The sequence below is a fragment of the Buteo buteo genome, unplaced genomic scaffold (genome assembly GCF_964188355.1).
Source record: "Buteo buteo unplaced genomic scaffold, bButBut1.hap1.1 HAP1_SCAFFOLD_247, whole genome shotgun sequence".
Lineage (NCBI taxonomy): Eukaryota > Metazoa > Chordata > Aves > Accipitriformes > Accipitridae > Buteo > Buteo buteo.
Window position 1 is genome coordinate 57,501 of NW_027439411.1, and position 12,500 is coordinate 70,000.

Sequence of the window (12,500 nt, forward strand, 5' to 3'; positions counted from 1 at the left end):
CCGGGGTACTACCCGTAACCCCCACCTGTGCTCCTCCGTAGTACCCGTATACCCCCGCCCGGTACTCCGGGGCAGTACCCGCATACCCCCGCCCGGTACTCCGGGGCAGTACCCGTATGCCCCCGCCCGGTACTCCGGGGTACTACCCGTAACCCCCACCTGTACTCCTTGGTAGTACCCGTATCCCCCCGCCCGGTACTCCGGGGCAGTACCCGTATGCCCCCCGCCCGGTACTCCGGGGCAGCACCCCTATGCCCCCGCCCGGTACTCCGGGGCAGTACCGGTACCCCCGCCCGGTACTCCGGGGTACTACCCGTAACCCCCACCTGTACTCCTTGGTAGTACCCGTAACCCCCGCCCGGTACTCCGGGGAAGTACCCATATATCTCCACCCGGTACTCCGGGGCAGTACCCGCATACCCCCCGCCCGGTACTCCGGGGCAGTACCGGTACCCCCGCCCGGTACTCCTTGGTAGTACCCGTAACCCCCGCCTGTACTCCTTGGTAGTACCCGTATACCCCCGCCCGGTACTCCGGGGCAGTACCCGTATGCCCCCGCCCGGTACTCCGGGGTACTACCCGTAACCCCCACCTGTACTCCTTCGTAGTACCCGCATACCCCCGCCCGGTACTCCGGGGCAGTCCCCGTATGCCCCCGCCCGGTACTCCGGGGTACTCCGGGGTACACCTGATGTCCCTACGGGCGCGCGGGTTTAGACCCACCCTTCCTACCCGACCGTCCTCCTTAGGCCCGGTCTCCCTAGGCGACGATCCGGGATAGAACCCGTTCCCCCACCAGTACTCTGGGCCCGTGGCGGAACCCTTTGTGACGCGCCAGTGTTCCGCCTGCTGTCCCTACGGGCGCGCGGTGTTAGATCCCGGCCCCCCATCCTGACCCTCCAGGGTAGGCCCGGTATCCCTACCTGATGCTCCGGGGTAGGCCTGGCGTTGCTTCCCAGCGCTCTGGTGTAGTACCGGTACCCCCGCCCGGTACTCCGGGGCAGTACCCCTGCCCCCGCCCGGTACTCCGGGGTAGTACCCGTATACCGCCGCCCGGTACTCCGGGGCAGTACCCGTGAGCCCGCCCGGTACTCCGGGGTAGTACCCGTATACCCCCGCACGGTACTCCGGGGCAGTACCCGTATACCCCCGCCCGGTACCCCGGGGTAGTACCCGTGTACCCCCGTCAGTACTCCGGGGCAGTACCGGTACCCCCGCCCGGTACTCCGGGGAAGTACCCATATACCTCCACCCGTTCCTCCGGGGCAGTACCCGCATACCCCCGCCCGGTACTCCGGGGTAGTACCCGTATACCCCCGCCCGGTACTCCGGGGCAGTACCCGTGAGCCCGCCCGGTACTCCGGGGTAGTACCCGTATACCCCCGCCCGGTACTCTGGGGCAGTACCCGTGTACCCCCGTCAGTACTCTGGGGCAGTACCGGTACCCCCGCCCGGTACGCCGGGGGAAAAACTGCTGTCCCTACGGGCGCGCGAGTTTAGACCCAGCCTTCCTACCCGACCCTCCGCCTTACGCCCGGTGTCCCCAGGCGACGTTCCGGGATAGAACCCGTTCCCCCACCAGTACTCTGGGCCCGTGGCGGAACCCTTTGTGATGTGCCGGAGTTCTACCTGCTGTCCCTACGGGCACGCGGCGATGGATCCCGGCCCCCCATCCTGACCCTCCAGGGTAGGCCCGGCCACCCTACCTGACCCTCTGGGGTCAGCCCGGTATCCCTACCCGACGCTCCGGGGTAGGCCTGACGCCCCTACCTCATCCTCCGGGGTAGTACCCGTACCCCTACCGGTGCTCCGGGATACACCTGCTGTCCCTACAGGCGCTCCGGGGTAGGCCCGGCCACCCTACCTGACCCTCTGGGGTCAGCCCGGTGTCCCTACCCGACGCTCTGGGGTACGCCTGGCGCCCCTACCTCATGCTCCGGGGTAGTACCGGTACCCCTGCCGGTGCTCCGGGGTACACCTGCTGTCCCTACAGGCGCTCCGGGGTAGGCCCGGCCACCCTACCTGACCCTCTGGGGTCAGCCCGGTATCCCTACCCGACGCTCCGGGGTAGGCCTGGCGCCCCTACCTCATGCTCCGGGGTAGTACCGGTACCCCTACCGGTGCTCCGGGGTACACCTGCGGTCCCTACAGGCGCTCCGGGGTAGGCCCGGCCACCCTACCTGACCCTCTGGGGTCAGCCCGGTATCCCTACCCGACGCTCCGGGGTAGGCCTGGCGCCCCTTCCTCATCCTCCGGGGTAGTACCGGTACCCCTACCGGTGCTCCGGGGTACACCTGCGGTCCCTACAGGCGCTCCGGGGTAGGCCCGGCCACCCTACCTGACCCTCTGGCGTCAGCCCGGTGTCCCTACCCGACGCTCCGGGGTAGGCCTGGCGCCCATTCCTCATCCTCCGGGGTAGTACCGGTACCCCTACCGGTGCTCCGGGGTACACCTGCGGTCCCTACAGGCGCTCCGGGGTAGGCCCGGCCACCCTACCTGACCCTCTGGGGTCAGCCCGGTATCCCTACCCGACGCTCCGGGGTAGGCCTGGCGCCCCTACCTCATCCTCCGGGGTAGTACCGGTACCCCTGCCGGTGCTCCGGGATACCCCTGCTGTCCCTACAGGCGCTCCGGGGTAGGCCCGGCCACCCTACCTGACCCTCTGGGGTCAGCCCGGTGTCCCTACCCGACGCTCCGGGGTAGGCCTGGCGCCCCTTCCTCATCCTCCGGGGTAGTACCGGTACCCCTACCGGTGCTCCGGGGTACACCTGCGGTCCCTACAGGCGCTCCGGGGTAGGCCCGGCCACCCTACCTGACCCTCTGGGGTCAGCCCGGTATCCCTACCCGACGCTCCGGGGTAGGCCTGGCGCCCCTACCTCATCCTCCGGGGTAGTGCCGGTACCCCTGCCGGTGCTCCGGGGTACACCTGCGGTCCCTACAGGCGCTCCGGGGTAGGCCCGGCCACCCTACCTGACCCTCTGGGGTCAGCCCGGTATCCCTACCCGACGCTCCGGGGTAGGCCTGGCGCCCCTACCTCATCCTCCGGGGTAGTGCCGGTACCCCTACCGGTGCTGCGGGGTACACCTGCGGTCCCTACAGGCGCTCCGGGGTAGGCCCGGCCACCCTACCTGACCCTCTGGGGTCAGCCCGGTATCCCTACCCGACGCTCCGGGGTAGGCCTGGCGCCCCTACCTCATCCTCCGGGGTAGTGCCGGTACCCCTGCCGGTGCTCCGGGGTACACCTGCGGTCCCTACAGGCGCTCCGGGGTAGGCCCGGCCACCCTACCTGGCCCTCTGGGGTCAGCCCGGTATCCCTACCCGACGCTCCGGGGTAGGCCTGGCGCCCCTACCTCATGCTCCGGGGTAGTGCCGGTACCCCTACCGGTGCTCCGGGGTACACCTGCGGTCCCTACAGGCGCTCCGGGGTAGGCCCGGCCACCCTACCTGACCCTCTGGGGTCAGCCCGGTGTCCCTACCCGACGCTCCGGGGTAGGCCTGGCGCCCCTACCTCATCCTCCGGGGTAGTACCGGTACCCCTGCCGGTGCTCCGGGGTACACCTGCGGTCCCTACAGGCGCTCCGGGGTAGGCCCGGCCACCCTACCTGACCCTCTGGGGTCAGCCCGGTATCCCTACCCGACGCTCCGGGGTAGGCCTGGCGCCCCTACCTCATCCACCGGGGTATTGCCGGTACCCCTACCGGTGCTCCGGGGTACACCTGCGGTCCCTACAGGCGCTCCGGGGTAGGCCCGGCCACCCTACCTGACCCTCTGGGGTCAGCCCGGTATCCCTACCCGACGCTCCGGGGTAGGCCTGGCGCCCCTACCTCATCCTCCGGGGTAGTGCCGGTACCCCTGCCGGTGCTCCGGGGTACACCTGCGGTCCCTACAGGCGCTCCGGGGTAGGCCCGGCCACCCTACCTGACCCTCTGGGGTCAGCCCGGTATCCCTACCCGACGCTCCGGGGTAGGCCTGGCGCCCCTACCTCATCCACCGGGGTAGTGCCGGTACCCCTACCGGTGCTCCGGGGTACACCTGCGGTCCCTACAGGCGCTCCGGGGTAGGCCCGGCCACCCTACCTGACCCTCTGGGGTCAGCCCGGTATCCCTACCCGACGCTCCGGGGTAGGCCTGGCGCCCCTTCCTCATCCTCCGGGGTAGTGCCGGTACCCCTACCGGTGCTCCGGGGTACACCTGCTGTCCCTACAGGCGCTCCGGGGTAGGCCCGGCCACCCTACCTGACCCTCTGGGGTCAGCCCGGTATCCCTACCCGACGCTCCGGGGTAGGCCTGGCGCCCCTACCTCATCCTCCGGGGTAGTGCCGGTACCCCTGCCGGTGCTCCGGGGTACACCTGCGGTCCCTACAGGTGCTCCGGGGTAGGCCCGGCCACCCTACCTGACCCTCTGGGGTCAGCCCGGTATCCCTACCCGACGCTCCGGGGTAGGCCTGGCGCCCCTACCTCATCCTCCGGGGTAGTGCCGGTACCCCTACCGGTGCTCCGGGGTACACCTGCGGTCCCTACAGGCGCTCCGGGGTAGGCCCGGCCACCCTACCTGACCCTCTGGGGGTCAGCCCGGTATCCCTACCTGATGCTCCGGGGTAGTCCTGGCCTCCTTACCTGTGTCTCCGGGTAAACCTGGCCACGCTGCAGGGTCGGCCTGCACTCCCTGGCCGCGCTACGGGCCGGTCCTGATTAGTGTATTAAGACCGCTCCGCGATTCCACTTTCTTAAAATTTATTGTGTCTGACAGCTTGTCTTTTACCGCGCACGCAGGCAGGCAGGCAGGCAGGCACGCGTCAAAAACGTGAGAGCAAAGCGTTACCCGCAGTCGGTGTACTTTATCGGTAACGACTTCTTCGGGAAGAGGCGCCGACGCTGCTCTCTCGTCTCTGTACGAGTCGGTGGCCGTCCGGGTACCGCGTGGCACCGTTGGCGTGGGATCCGCTCCTAAACGAATACAGAAGAATCGATACGCTATGAATCGTCATCGATTGAAGTTATTAACAGTTGACGAGCGATGCTGGATTGTATCGTTTATGGAGCGTCACCTACCGACTGATTTAGCGCTACGCGGTAATACGCTTTCTGGCAGTTCCTTAAATAACAAAACTCATTCGTTCACGCACGCTAGGTGTGCGTCCCTTCGTTAATAGCCGGAGAAGGAATACGTACGTACGTACGTACCTACCAGCGGATCGTCACGGATTGAATGTGACTCGATTAGTAGTCACCAGTATTATAAATTACCGACTCCTAAAGTTTGATTGCGGCACTCCTTTAGGACCTTGCGACGCTCTTGGTTAACGTTAGCGTTCTCCGGCCCCTGCGTTATCGCGCATTAACTGTTCATTGGCCTCCGAGGGACGGCGGTCTCGCAGGCCTCTGAAGAAAGCCAGTCGGCTGCCTGACAAGCGGTCCCTGTGGCCGAGGCCGACTTAGCCGAGCATCCTCGGAGACGACGAGCTCGCGTGGCCGCCGTGCCGGCTGACCGGCCCACCCCGGGGCCGTTTCCCCCCCGCTCCCGTCGCCGAAGGAGCGCGCCCCCCGCCACCGCCTAAGGCCGCTGGGACCTTCCTCACCGCTCGAACGCATCCCGCCGGCGACGGAGCCGCTGATGCCCCTCTGTCGGAAGCGCGGCGCGCCTCTCCGGCAGCCCTGGCTGGGGCCCTGGAGCCCCAGGTCTCTGCCCAGGCCGAGGCACGCGGCTGCTGCTTTGCCAGGGACGGGTCCGACCGGGAGCCGAGCGCATCGCCCGTAGGCAGGCACGGGCGCAGGCCGGACGTCGAAGCGGCCGACCACCCGGGCTGTAACAGAGAAAGCGGCGTTAGCGACACCGTTACAAATCTTTCTCATTTCCACCTGCGTGCGCGCCCGCACCCCGCCAAAACAGGCCCCCGGCCCGAACGCCCACCGCCTGCTGCTGCAGCCGCTCACCCGCCCTTAGACACACGCACGCGCACGCACGCACTGCCCCCCCCCATTCGAGTCCCCGCCCCAAACACCTCCCGCCCGCCACCGCACCCACTCGCACGGGGCTACACACGTGCGCACCCCCCCCCCGCAACCGGCCCCCCCCAGCCCAAACCCTCCACCCGCTGCCCCGCTCACAGTCGTGCGCTCAAAACGCACACGCGCGCAGCCCCCCCCCCCCCCCCCCCCCCCGCCCGAAACAGGGCCCCGGGCCGACACCCCCCACCCCCGTCACCCCGGGCCCGCCGCTGCACGCACACACACACCGCCCCCCCGCCCTCCCGCCACGCAGTTCGCGCCGAGCCTGGCTGCCCCTGCTCCCCCCTTCCGCCACCAGGCTTGCCGCCCCCGGTGGTGGAAGGCGGGAGACTTTAGGACCCTGCGGCGTCCCTGCCGGCTCCGTGCCCGGGCGGGAGAGGGGAGCCCCCCCGGTGCCCTGCCGTCTCTAAACCCCAGCTGCCGAGTCCCTATCCTGCCGCACCCGTGGCCCCGCTCCCGCCTTTCTTTCTCAGCCAGCCACGCACTCGCCCTGCTCCACTCCCGCCCGCCCCCGCCGCGGGGGGAAAACTAAAGGACCGGGGGGGTGGGACGGGGACGGGGACGGGGGAGAGAAGTAAAAAAAATAAAACTCCAACCGATCCAAACAGAAGCCTTCTCCGAAAAGACACACCGTCCCCCCTCGCCAGCCTGCCTCTGCGCCAGGCTCCCCGCCTGCTCGCCAGCCGCTCTCGCCCTGCTCCACTCCCGCCCGCCCCCGCCGCGGGGGGAAAACTAAACGACCGGGGGGGGGGGGGACGGGGACGGGGACGGGGACGGGGGAGAGAAGTAAAAAAAATAAAACTCCAACCGATCCAAACAGAAGCCTTCTCCGAAAAGACACACCGTCCCCCCTCGCCAGCCTGCCTCTGCGCCAGGCTCCCCGCCTGCTCGCCAGCCGCTCTCGCCCTGCTCCATTCCTGCCCGCCCCCGCCGCGGGGGGAAAACTAAACGACCGGGGGGGGGGGGGACGGGGACGGGGACGGGGACGGGGGAGAGAAGTAAAAAAAATAAAACTCCAACCGATCCAAACAGAAGCCTTCTCCGAAAAGACACACCGTCCCCCCTCGCCAGCCTGCCTCTGCGCCAGGCTCCCCGCCTGCTCGCCAGCCGCTCTCGCCCTGCTCCACTCCTGCCCGCCCCCGCCGCGGGGGGAAAACTAAACGACCGGGGGGGGGGGGGACGGGGACGGGGACGGGGACGGGGGAGAGAAGTAAAAAAAATAAAACTCCAACCGATCCAAACAGAAGCCTTCTCCGAAAAGACACACCGTCCCCCCTCGCCAGCCTACCTCTGCGCCAGGCTCCCCGCCTGCTCGCCAGCCGCTCTCGCCCCCCCTCTTTTCTAGCCTCCTTTCCCCGCCGCTGCTGCCGCCGCGACTGAGCAGCAGACCGTTGCCGTGGCGGGAAACACCACAGTTTCCGGGGGCCCCGTTGCCGGGCTGCAGACCACCCCACCCAGCCACCCGCCCCCCAACCCCCCGTCTCCAGGGCGCCGGAAAGTCTGTGATCGGGTGGGGCCGGGGGAGGGGGGGGGGGGGGGGGCTGCACCTACTGGCCTGCAGGTCCGGGACTGCAGCGCGGGGAGGGAGGGGGAGCACACCGGTGCAGGGGTGCGTGTAGCTGTGTGTGCCTGCGTCGCGTTCTGTGTGTGTGTGTGTGTGTGTGTGTGCGCGCGCCTCTGAGCGCGCGTGTGTCACCGGGGGGGGGGGGGTGGCAGTGCCTGCAGGATCGCAGATATGTATTTTAAAGTATTTATTTTATGAAAAAAAAGGAAAACGTCAAAAAAACACCAAAAAAAACCAGGCGGGGGGGGGGAGAAAAATTAAAAACAACCCCCCAAAAAAAGCCCAAGACCGCAAAAACCAAAACCAAAAGTCGGCGAGCACCCAGCAGCGCCGGGACCCGAACCTGAACCTGGCAAGGGGCTACCAGTCCTGAAGGCACCCAGTGAACAGCGAACTCGCGCCGGGGAGCCGGGCAGTTTGTGCCGGGGGCTGCCACCTCTGCCCGGACCCCGCCGACAGAATATGGTTGGGGGGGGGGGGGGCAGCAGCGGAGCAGAGGGGCTGGCTGGTGTGGTGAAGCTGGCAAGTGCCTGGCAGCCACCGGCTCGGAATAGGTGCGTGCACGTGCATGAGAACGACGAGGGTGGGGGGGGGGTGTGTGTGTGTCAGGAAACAAAAATTATTTTGAAAACTGGTTGTCGTTAATATTGTATTAATATTTCCCGCCGGAATCAATAAAGGTGAAATAACTCTTGCATCAGACAGTACGTTTAAACGTGCTCCCTTGGTGTAGAAGTGGTTCAAACTCGGGAAGGGGAGGGGGAAAGAAATGCCGTCCGGGAGAACCGGGAGAGGGTGGCCCTTTTAATCAGATTTGCTAAAATCTCAAAAGAAAGAAAAAAAAAAAAAAACCGAAAAAAACGAACCAAAAACAGGCGCACCTGCCCCCCCCGCCCCCCCCCGCCCAAGGGGCACCGAACGGCTGCCAGGTCTACCCGGCTCCGCGGGCGGCCGCCAGGTCTACCCGGCTCCGGAGGCCGGCGCGGCCGCCGGCGGCGCCCGGAGGACGCGGGGTGTCGCTGCCGCAGCGGCCGGTGAAAAGGGCCGCCAGGTCTACCCGGCTCCGCGGGCGGCCGCCAGGTCTACCCGGCTCCGGAGGCCGGCGCGGCCGCCGGCGGCGCCCGGAGGACGCGGGGTGTCGCTGCCGCAGCGGCCGGTGAAAAGGGCCGCCAGGTCTACCCGGCTCCGCGGGCGGCCGCCAGGTCTACCCGGCTCCGGAGGCCGGCGCGGCCGCCGGCGGCGCCCGGAGGACGCGGGGTGTCGCTGCCGCAGCGGCCGGTGAAAAGGGCCGCCAGGTCTACCCGGCTCCGCGGGCGGCCGCCAGGTCTACCCGGCTCCGGAGGCCGGCGCGGCCGCCGGCGGCGCCCGGAGGACGCGGGGTGTCGCTGCCGCAGCGGCCGGTGAAAAGGGCTGCCAGGTCTACCCGGCTCCGCGGGCGGCCGCCAGGTCTACCCGGCTCCGGAGGCCGGCGCGGCCGCCGGCGGCGCCCGGAGGACGCGGGGTGTCGCTGCCGCAGCGGCCGGTGAAAAGAGCCGCCAGGTCTACCCGGCTCCGCGGGCGGCCGCCAGGTCTACCCGGCTCCGGAGGCCGGCGCGGCCGCCGGCGGCGCCCGGAGGACGCGGGGTGTCGCTGCCGCAGCGGCCGGTGAAAAGAGCCGCCAGGTCTACCCGGCTCCGCGGGCGGCCGCCAGGTCTACCCGGCTCCGGAGGCCGGCGCGGCCGCCGGCGGCGCCCGGAGGACGCGGGGTGTCGCTGCCGCAGCGGCCGGTGAAAAGAGCCGCCAGGTCTACCCGGCTCCGGCGGGACTTAGCCGCATTTCGGGGGCGGGGAGGTAGACCTGATAGCCCCGCCACTTTCTCGGAGCTGGCCAAGGGGTCGCTGTTTTTCGCTGCCTCCAGTTACGTCATCGTAAAAGTCGGTGTCATTGGCGGGTCTCCCCGGTGGGCAGGGACGGCACTCTTGGAGCCGGCCGGGGGCGGGGACGTGATCTCCCGTACTATAGGAGGTAGTGGTGACTCGTGCACGGAGCAGCGCTAGTGAGCGGCTGCAAGGCTTACGGCTCAGCCGGCGAAGTGGAGCGCTGGGCGGCCGTTGTGGTGGTGGTTTTGCCTGGTGGTTCGGCTCGTTTTCTGTCTGTTCGGCCGGTTGGTCTCTCCCGGTGTTTTCCAAGTAAGCCAGCCGGGCGCCTGCGAGGGTCTGGCAGGCTGGCGGTGGCTGTTGACCCGAGTGGTGCGAGAGGTGCAAAGGTGGATTCCGCAGGGCATAGCCCGGTGGCCGGCGGCGGCCACCGGCACTCGAACGCTGGAAGACCGGGTGGAGCCGAGCCTGCCTCGGCTTTCCCCCGGCCCCGGAGGGCCCGATGATGGCAAAGGTGGAGCGCTGGTATATGCGAGGGCAGCTGCCCGTGAGCATCCAGCCCGCCGCGGCTGCCGCCGCCTCCTGAGGGCCTGGTGATGGGCGGGCGAGGTGGCGGCACCTCGTCCTTTGACTCTGGCCTTAAGCTGGAGCGGGCAGAGCGGCAGCCGGTCCCGGTGGCTGGCAGCCGGATGCAGACGGCTGGGGGTTCTCGTGCGTGCCGCAGCTTCCCCCCAGCCCCCGAGGGCCCGATGATGGCACAGGTGAGAGGCCGCAGCGCCTCGTCCTGTTTTTGCCGGCATGAGCCACGCGTGGGCGGCCTGTGGTGTCCGGCCTGCCCCGGCTTGCCTGGTTGCAGGAGGGCTCGGTGGAAAGGTCTGCAGCGCTGTACCGGGTTTAGAGGTGGCGGCACCTCATCGCGTTTTCTCCGGCCTTAAGCTGGAGCCCATGCACGAATTGGGCAGAGTGCAAGCGGCAGCCGGTCCCGGTGGCTGGCAGCCGGATGCAGACGGCTGGGGGTTCTCGTGCGTGCCGCAGCTTCCCCCCAGCCCCCGAGGGCCCGATGATGGCACAGGTGAGAGGCCGCAGCGCCTCGTCCTGTTTCTGCCGGCATGAGCCACGCGTGGGCGGCCTGTGGTGTCCGGCCTGCCCCGGCTTGCCTGGTTGCAGGAGGGCTCGGTGGAAAGGTCTGCAGCGCTGTACCGGGTTAGAGGTGGCGGCACCTCATCGCGTTTTCTCCGGCCTTAAGCTGGAGCCCATGCACGAATTGGGCAGAGTGCAAGCGGCAGCCGGTCCCGGTGGCTGGCAGCCGGATGCAGACGGCTGGGGGTTCTCGTGCGTGCCGCAGCTTCCCCCCAGCCCCCAAGGGCCCGATGATGGCACAGGTGAGAGGCCGCAGCGCCTCGTCCTGTTTCTGCCGGCATGAGCCACGCGTGGGCGGCCTGTGGTGTCCGGCCTGCCCCGGCTTGCCTGGTTGCAGGAGGGCTCGGTGGAAAGGTCTGCAGCGCTGTACCGGGTTAGAGGTGGCGGCACCTCATCGCGTTTTCTCCGGCCTTAAGCTGGAGCCCGCGAAGCGGGAAGAAAAGTGCGGCTGTACCTGGTGGCTGGCAAGTCGAACGCAGGCGGCTGGGGTTGTCTCGCTTCTGTGGCATTCCCCCAGGCCCCGAACACCCGTGCGCGGCATGGGTCCAGGTGCCTTTTTTTTCCCCGACGGCAAGCGGTTGCCTGTGGGGCGGGCAAAGACCGGCAGCCGGTGGCGGTTGCCGGCACTTGAACGCTGGAGGAGCTGGGGCAGTTGAGCCTGCTGTGGCCATCCCCCGGTCCCGTTACCTTCCTCAAGGGAATCGTTGTCTGGAGCCGGGTGGCCCGTGGCACCTCCCGCTCCACGATTTGACTGATCCAGACCCACAGGCAGCGCCCGCTGAGGCGTCCTCGGGTGCGTCGGAGAGCCTCCACGGCGGGCCGGCTCTGCCGGTGTTCAGGCCGTTGGAGCACCTCTCGCAGGCGTTGCCCTCACTCGCACGCAGAGCCCCCGCACCTGCCGTCCGCCCCCGGTTGGCGACGGGTGCGAGTGGCCGTCGCTGTCCCAGGACTCGTGGCCGTGGGGCCTCCGCTCCTTCCTCCGTTCCCTTCCCTTACTGATCGATGAGGCGTTTAGGGCGCGTCGGAGGGGCTTCCCGGCGGGCCGGCTCTGCCGGTGTTCAGGCCGGCGTTGCACCTCTCCGCAGACGTTGCCCTCTCACTCGCACGCAGAGCCCCCGCACCTGCCGTCCGCCCCCGGTTGGCGATGGGTGCGAGTGGCCGTCGCTGTCCCAGGACTCGTGGCCGTGGGGCCTCCGCTCCTTCCTCCGTTCCCTTCCCTTACTGATCGATGAGGCGTTTAGGGCGCGTCGGAGGGGCTTCCCGGCGGGCCGGCTCTGCCGGTGTTCAGGCCGGCGTTGCACCTCTCCGCAGACGTTGCCCTCTCACTCGCACGCAGAGCCCCCGCACCTGCCGTCCGCCCCCGGTTGGCGATGGGTGCGAGTGGCCGTCGCTGTCCCAGGACTCGTGGCCGTGGGGCCTCCGCTCCTTCCTCCGTTCCCTTCCCTTACTGATCGATGAGGCGTTTAGGGCGCGTCGGAGGGGCTTCCCGGCGGGCCGGCTCTGCCGGTGTTCAGGCCGGCGTTGCACCTCTCCGCAGACGTTGCCCTCTCACTCGCACGCAGAGCCCCCGCACCTGCCGTCCGCCCCCGGCTGGCGATGGGTGCGAGTGGCCGTCGCTGTCCCAGGACTCGTGGCCGTGGGGCCTCCGCTCCTTCCTCCTTTCCCTTCCCTTACTGATCGATGAGGCCTTTCGGGTCGCGTCGGAGAGGGCCCTCGGCGGGCCGGCTCTTCTGTGCTCCCCGTAATAGGGAGTCACGGCAGTGTCCGGTGTTCAGGCAGGGTGGTCTCCTTTCCAATTCGCTTCCCGTTGCATGCGAAGTGGTGTCCTGCACCCCCCCCGAGCGAAGGGGGCCGCGATGGCGGCAGTGTCGTCCTCCCCTGCTCAGCGGGGTTCCTCGGGCTTCTTTACTGAACCGGGCTGTGTGACGGCCGC